This window comes from Nelumbo lutea, chromosome 1 (assembly GCF_056320005.1).
Source record: "Nelumbo lutea isolate HS-2025 chromosome 1, American lotus-T2T, whole genome shotgun sequence".
Taxonomy (NCBI): domain Eukaryota; kingdom Viridiplantae; phylum Streptophyta; class Magnoliopsida; order Proteales; family Nelumbonaceae; genus Nelumbo; species Nelumbo lutea.
Window position 1 is genome coordinate 213016323 of NC_142684.1, and position 7510 is coordinate 213023832.

The 7510-nt window shown below is 38.8% G+C and overlaps 1 pseudogene; it reads right to left on the reverse strand.

Moving 5' to 3' along the window:
- Nucleotides 1-688: 688 nt before the first annotated feature.
- Nucleotides 689-1555, reverse strand: LOC148880852 (uncharacterized; annotated as a pseudogene).
- Between the last annotated feature and the right edge of the window lie 5955 nt (nt 1556-7510).

A 7510-nucleotide genomic window follows, 5' to 3' on the forward strand; every position in this document is an offset into this window, starting at 1 on the left:
TAGCAAGTTTATTTTTAATAGTAGGAAGTAAACTAACAACTTGTTTTGAGGGATGTCCCATTCGCTTGTGCCACAACTCATATGAGTCCACCTTTGCCAACCTGCATGCACTTGTCCTTGCCACATAGCGCCAAAGATAGACCCCATCATGCTTCTCATCCACACCAATCACTGTCCTCGAAGTGGGGTCCTGCATTACACATAAATTGTCAGAAAATGTGACTATACATTTTAATTCATCAATAAATTGAGACACAGATATCAAATTGCAATTCAAGTTGGGAACATATAAAACATGTTTTAAGTTCAATCATTTCCCAAGCTGCACTTCTCCTTCTTGCAACATCATCATATTCTTTCCATCAGAGAGTCCAATGGCGCAAGGAGAGATTTCATGCACATTCTTCAATAGCTCCAAATTCTCAATCATATTATGAGAACACCCTGAATCAATCAACCACATTTTCTTACCCGTCAATTTTTCTGAAGTGGATTCCTTGTGTGAATTGATCATTGCCATTAATGTTGCCCATTGTTCATCATTAAGTCTGGGAAAACCAGCTTTATCGTTGGTCTGTACAGCCGCAACAATGGTGTTGATGCCGCAGTTTCCTAGTGTCTGGACAGCATTGGCCATTGCTGAACCAGATCCTCCTTGACCTCTTCCGGTTCCCGTGCCTCGACCTCCTCATCCTCCACGACCACCAAAGCGGCCTCCTTTGCTTGCAAACCACCAATCTAGGTAGCCTACAAGCTGGAAGCATTCGAGTACCTCATGTCCAGTTTTCCCATAGTGAGAGCACGTCTTCTCATCCTTGTTCTGAGATTTGGTTCTATTTCCAGTTTGCACAGCAAATACTACAACCTCTGCTCGTTCTTCACGTGCCCAAGCCACCATTTTGTGTCATTCTTCTTGCACAATTATTGCATATATTAGGTTCAAAGAAGGTAAAGGTTCTATACTCAAAATGTTCGATCTAACAGTACCATAAACTGCACTGTCAAGACCCATGAGGAATTGATGAATTTTCTCCTTTTCTTGCTCTAACGTCAACTCGGTCGCCGCTCCACACTTGCATCCACCACACGTGCATTGTGGGTTCTTCACATACCCAGCCAACTCCTCCCACATGGTCTTCATCTTTCCATAATATGCGGATACAATCATACCTTCTTGTTTGCAATTGGCCAAGTCGCTCTTCAATTGGTGAATCCATAGATCATTCCCGATGGCAAACCGTTCCCGAAGATCTTCCCACAATTCCTTTGCTATCTCCATATAGGAGATTGTAGACCGGAGCCCTGGTTCTATTGTATTGAATATCCACGCTACCAACATGGAATTCACACTATACCAATCTTCCAATTCGCCAGCATCATCACCAGGTTTCGTCACATTTCCTTCAAGGAAAGCTAATTTCTTCATTGCTCAAAATGCATTTTTCACAGCTTTGGCCCATTCGTCATAGTTATCCCCTTTCAAGACGATAGGGGTCACGACCAAGCCGGGGTTGCCTTGCGAACCAAGGTAATAAGGAGATTTAGAATCAGCCATAGTGTAAGTATGGCTCTAATACCATAAAGAATATCTGTATGGATCAAAATTCAAAGGAATGGCTATTTTGTCTTATCTTTCAATGGAGGCAATCGCCTCATATATATACAATTACATCATGATCAAATTAGAAACTTCCTAAAACCATACATTCCTAAAACTCTATCAACAATATTAGCAACTTCCTAAATAATATCTTTCTAAATATATACAGTATCTACAATATCTCCATTAGAGAGGGAGGCACAACCGGCACAACCTTTTCCAAACTCCTCTAAACCTCCTCTACATTGAAATGCTACCACTTTTCCCCGCCACTGCATTCAACGCTTCAATGCCGATACACTACAGACCCAAAACCGACACCAACCCCAACCCCAACCGTCCATTACTACTGTCACCACCAATTCTGTTCTCGAACAGAATTTGTGGCCCAACAGTAACTGCATTTTCTTCCAGAACAGGAAATTCATCATTGTTCTCCATCCCAACAAAACATCCCCTAAAACAACCTCACTCTTTACTGGATCATCATGTTTTGTGACAGTGATAGAAGAGAATGAAAGCAGGGTCCCAAAAGCACAACTAAAAAACTTTAAAAAAGACTGCCACTGCATCCATCATGGAAGAGAATGAGAGGAAGAGGGGGGAGTTCAACGATGTCATTGGATGGTAAAATTGGAAAGCAAATTGAGGAGGGAGACAAAAAATGGGCGTACTTTTGAAATTTTAAAAAACAATGGAGGGTAAAATAGTCTTCTTATATCTCCATTAATGGATGGAAGAAATGAAAATTGACTGAGCATTCTCAGGATATCTTGGGCATCTTGTATTAAATCATGGCAGCTCCAAGTATAAGAGGATTGAAAAACTCATCCATTTTGGGAATGAAAGAATAAGGACTTAATAACTGATCATGATGAAGTTGGATTTCCTGCACTCGTTTGGGTGTGAGATGGGATGCACTTTCATTCAGATTCAACCATATCACACACCCCATGGCACCTTATCTCATTTGTGTGGAAAAAACAAAATGGTAAGTTTAGGACATTATCACATTATGTCTTTAAGAATTCATTTTTTTTAATTTGAAAAAAAATAAATAAATAAAAAGAAGAAGACTATTCAGCTTGACAAATGCAAGAGATTAAACAAAACCAACAGGAAAACTCAATTTAAGGGCTTGCTTGCCAAACCCTAGATGGGTGGACACCATTAATGATCATTGTAGAACTCTCTTCTTCAAACTTCAGCTATGATGGAAGTCATGAGATCTTGTTTAAGAAAATGCCCCCTTCAGACTGTGAAGTCACATTTCAGGGCAAAACATTTTGAATATTGAATCTGATGGAAGTTGAATTTTGAACTTTGACAAGAGAAGTTGTGACTTGTAAATTTTCAACTTGATGAGGGAAGCCATAACAAATAGCTCTGCTCCATGAACCTCAGCAAGAAGCTGTAACTTGTAAATCTTAGACTTGGAGAAATTCAAAAAAGAAGGCAAAGCATGTTTGGATCTGTTATTTTCCTCTTAGACATGGGGATTGTGGGAATGGAGTGAAGTTTCCCATATTAATTATATATTCCCATTGCCATGGCGTGCTAACAATGCAAAATCAAGTGAAATCACAACAAGAAAGCCATTCTCTACTCTCTAATTGTTATTGATGAATCAATTTTTTAGGTTAAGTACCTTGTCATTTGGTCTGCTTCCAAGTGGCCGATGACTTAGAGGCCGAAGTGGAGAACTTTTGTTGGATGAAGACATGGATGTCGAGCTGGGGGCAGATTAGGTGCCAAACTGACTAAGTCGAGCTAGGCGGGTTAGGTGCCGAAGTGACTGGGCCGAGCTGGGTAGGTTAGGTGCCGAACTGACTGGGCCGAGTTGGGTAGGTTAGGTGCCGAACTGACTGGGCCGAGTTGGGCAGGTTAGGTGCCGAGTTGACCAGAGTGCCGAGCTAACTGGTGGCGAGCTGGATTGATTGTTGAGCTTCGTAGTTCTTTAGAGACCTACAAGGAATCAATGTTAGAGGTCCCGGGGTGGCTAACCCGGCGAGGTCGCTTCGATGATTAAGCCAATACTCTCATAGTAGACTGTGAGCTAAAAATCACAAAAGTATGAGAGCTAGAATACGCTTACTTGTCCCCCTCATGTCATTGGGGTTGGTGCCTTTATATAGGCATTGTTTGGCGTGGGCTTCACACACCATATCCGAAATTTCTGAGAGGTTGCCTAAGTGGTCCGAGATTCCTGGAGGCAACCTTCATGCACGTTGACCACCCTCCAGATTGTTCGGTACGTGGGCCAACTTCCAAGGATCGTGGGAGTGCTGGGATATGCATGCTGAATTTATCGGCGAGCATGTCTCGTAGGTCGCTAGGTCGCCAGGTCGGTGCCTGTGCTAGGTCGCTAGTTCGGCACCTGTGCCAGGTCGCCAAGTCGACGCCTGTGCCAAATCATCAATTGGGACACCATCATCTTGGCTAAGTCAAATTGTTGCCTAAGTGGTTCTGGATGTCACATAATTGTTCTGAGATGCCACGTGTCACAATGTCATTGGAGGGCCAAATCCACCCTCATCAGCTATCTTGGAAAATTGTAATAAATAAATAAAGAAAACTATTTCTACAAGTATGGATCCCAAATTTAACACATTCCTTTCCACCAAAGGAGGAGGAAAGAGGAAGAGAGTCCTAATCGCTTTGGTGCATGCCTAGACTCACATTTGATACTTTATCTTTTAAAATTGCAAGATTGAGAACTGAGAAGAGAGTCTGGATTCATGTTGTAGAGAGCATATACTAGGTTTCAAATTAGAAGCAGATTTCAAAGAAACTCGCTCCTACAAATGGTTTCAAGTGTAAATCTCTCGTTGTAGACAAAGAAAGGCTGAGGGTCTCCAACGTGTAAATGATTTCGGGTGTAAAGAAAGGGCTAGGGTTTTTTCTCTCCAGCCATTTTCCTCTTTTCTCTTGTCTCTCATTTTCTTACTTTTCTTTTTATTCTTTGTAATTTGAAAAAGGAAATTAAAAAATAAAGACATAACAAGGTCAACATTGTCATCTAATAACTTCACATAAGTAAGATTGGGTAACTGTGCAAAAATTACGTGTAATAACATGAGTGGAAGAACACCCAAGAATACACCACGATAACTGCAGGAGATCTAGGCTCGATCGTGACATGTTCTTATGGACTATAACATGCATACCTCTTCTACACAAACCTATAGACACAAGGCACACATCTTTCGTACAACATATGCGATCTATCAAAGCTTCCTACAAGAAGCAACATGTGGAGAGATCATGAGAAGGTGAAAATTATCACCCACACAAGCCAGTAGTTGGTCCCCACTTTGCGATCTGATGCACATTGCATCTGAATCAGCCTAGGAATGTAAATCTTAACTGCCTTGGGAATGTTCTAGGTTCTCTCATTGCATGGTTCCCTTGTTTATAAACAAGGAACTCTTCCCTTGAGAAGGGTACTACTAACACCCCTTTCCGTTTCCTCCTGACTTCCCTCACCACTGCCTTACACCAGGGAATTTTCATTGAATTATTGTTGACCATCTTAATGAGAGCAAGGCAATCCCCTTTTATCATTGTCACTAGCTCAGCCCATTTTGCTACATATCCAAGAGTCCTAGCTTCTACTAATTCTGGGTCATTCATGGTGCCAACATAGATGGAGATAAATATAAAACAGTCGTCTACTTCTTGGATATATAATATTATGTCTGGAGTTGTAGCTATATGTGCATTGAATCTTCAAGTACCATTGTACTGCTCAATTCTTCTATGCAACTCATTTTTTAAAAATAACTTCTTTCCAATTTAACCATAGCTTCCAAAATGTGGTAGCTAACATAATGAGTTGCATCAAGTCATTTTGTTTTTTCGTGTTGGTGCCCCCAATCACTTATATTATCTAATTTGCCGACACATCCATCTGGCTTCTACTTATCCCAAACCATATCACCCTCAAGAAATTACACTCCCATAAGAAGGCCCTGAGTTACAAATAAGACATTGGCCCTCCTTTGTCTCCCCAAACAATCTAAACCCCGTGTTAACTTGAGAACAAAATGAATGAACTATCATCCATAAAATTAACTTAACCTGGGGATGCACCTTCAGCTTATAGAACTTATTCCACCATATTTTGTCAATTGAGCTTTCTATCTCTCTCTTAATAAGTTGAGCATAGATTGACTTATTGTGAATTCCCCACATATTTATTTTGCTTGTAGATCTGGTTAGTGCATCATTCTGTCCTTCCACCTTGGCTCGTCCAAATTGGTAGGATTATCTGCTGCGTATCTACCTCACTTACAGCTCGAATCAAACAACATCATATGCTATAACATTTTTTTATTTTATTAACCAACATTGCATGACCATCTAAGGATCACAGTATCGATATCAAGTATTGTATTGGACAATTCAAATTTGGATACGAATATAGATATGCTTTAGAAGTACATGGATACAAATGAAAGATATGAAAACACTTGGATATGCTAGGGAAATGCATACAAATAACATATATATATAATAACACTAAATTTAAAGTTAAATTATCTATGAATATGGTATAAACACATCAAAACTGCACATTTTAATAGGTTATATGAAGAGAAACATTACCAAGACTCTAGAACATGTACACATCATTCAATAAGAACTCTTTTCAAATAATAAATATGTTTTCATTTCTAACATATAATTGTTTCATTATATATATAATTGTAAGATAAAACATATAAATCATTTAAGTAAAATAAAATTATATAATTAACTTCTTTAGTTTTATTAAAATTTTAGGAAAAATTAAATCTTAAATTATTTATTTCAATTTTTATAATTATGATTTTCAAGTTTTATTAAAGTTCAAAAACAATGTAAAAGTGGTTACTATATAGTTTTGTCAAACTAGGCATTGATACACTTCCGCATCAGACTATATCCATTGGTACAATACAATATAAACCAATATAAAGGTGTGTCTTAGCAATGCACATGACTTGTAAGATGCATACCCAATCGTAGCATATCCCATATCTATGACCATAGATATGGATACAATACGCCCACATGAAGAGTATCATATCGATACTTTAAACCTTGTGCCCAACCATGGATAAAACCTTAGTTTTCCATCACCAAATACTTTGTAGCACATTAGAGAATGTTGGTTTCTTGTTTACGATGAAATATTCAAAAAGTATTGTAAACCAAAACCAAAGACCTACTTACTACATAAGACTTAATCATAAGAATTGAATATCACCTTTAATCTAAAATGTTATACTAGAAACGAGGAGATTATAGGATTGAATTAGGTTCAATAAACCCATACCGAAACCAGCCCATAGGCAAGTCAAAAGGTTTGGGTTCCTTAGCTCTTGAGCTAAGCTATTTGAATAGCAAAGTTGGTGAATTTAGGGGTGGGGCAATACTTGGTTGGAAACTCTTACCACGTTGGAGGACATATGTCCTATCACATCTTGATTTTTAGATCTAAACCCTAAATCCTACACCCTAACCCTAAATATTAAATCTTAGGGATTATAACTGATAAGGGCAACTTTTGGGCCCTAATATCAATAAAAGTATTACTTTTAATAAAAATTCAAAAATAGGTCAACTTTTTAAAAATAATATCAAATATGGGTAAAAATACTATTCATCTTCTCCCTCTTGCAAATCATTTATCAGTGCCACCGCCTCCGACAAAGCCTCTGCCTACCTCCGCCCACCTCCAACAATGCCTCCACCTTAACCTCCACCTCCACCGTGTACTTCTCACACACTCATTGCTTGTGATTTTTTATGGATCTGCGATGCCCAACATCATCCTTTATGAGAAGTACACCTCTAAAAATAACATATTTTTGTTAGATCAAATAATGAATAAAGTGGAAAGATAAGGAGTTTCCGGTGGAGTTC